The following is a 538-nucleotide window of genomic DNA, read 5'->3' as shown; positions in this document are numbered from 1 at the left end:
AGGGAAAGACCCTTTTTCAACTCATCAGCCAGGTCCATCTGCGATTCCCATGAGCTCATTTTCCTCCGTGCCTCAGCAGCAGAGGGTCCTGAACCAAGAGGAGCCGATGGCTGTCCCTCTTTCCTCAAAAAGAGAGACAAACGAGAGCAAAGCTTTTTCATAGAAAAAAGCTCACAGTGCACACAAGCTGCCCCTCGAGGACATTGCCAAACTAAAGACGCAAATATTGTGTGTGTCATCAGGTGTCAAATAACAAGGTCACGGACCCACACACTTCTTAAACGCCTTACTAGTGATCACCATGGTAAAGAAGAATAATCATTCTAACCGGAAATGAACGCTTCAAATAAACAGTCCTAGAAGACGAAGAAGAGGATGATGTGTTCTCCCGGCGCCTGCATGTGTGTGCATTCCTCTGCTTGTAAATAAGGCGCAGCGCATCTGGGTTCATCACACGCAAGTCATACTTTCGTGAACTTGTAGCGGAGACTGTCATGGAAGAGAAGAAATGGTTGAATAAAGTTGTTATTTTTGTTTT

This window comes from Sinocyclocheilus grahami, unplaced genomic scaffold (genome assembly GCF_001515645.1).
Source record: "Sinocyclocheilus grahami isolate Dianchi unplaced genomic scaffold, SAMN03320097.WGS_v1.1 scaffold1912.1, whole genome shotgun sequence".
In the NCBI taxonomy this organism is placed as follows: Eukaryota; Metazoa; Chordata; class Actinopteri; order Cypriniformes; family Cyprinidae; genus Sinocyclocheilus; species Sinocyclocheilus grahami.
The sequence above is the reverse complement of the archived record's forward strand: the minus strand, read 5'-3'. Positions refer to the sequence as shown.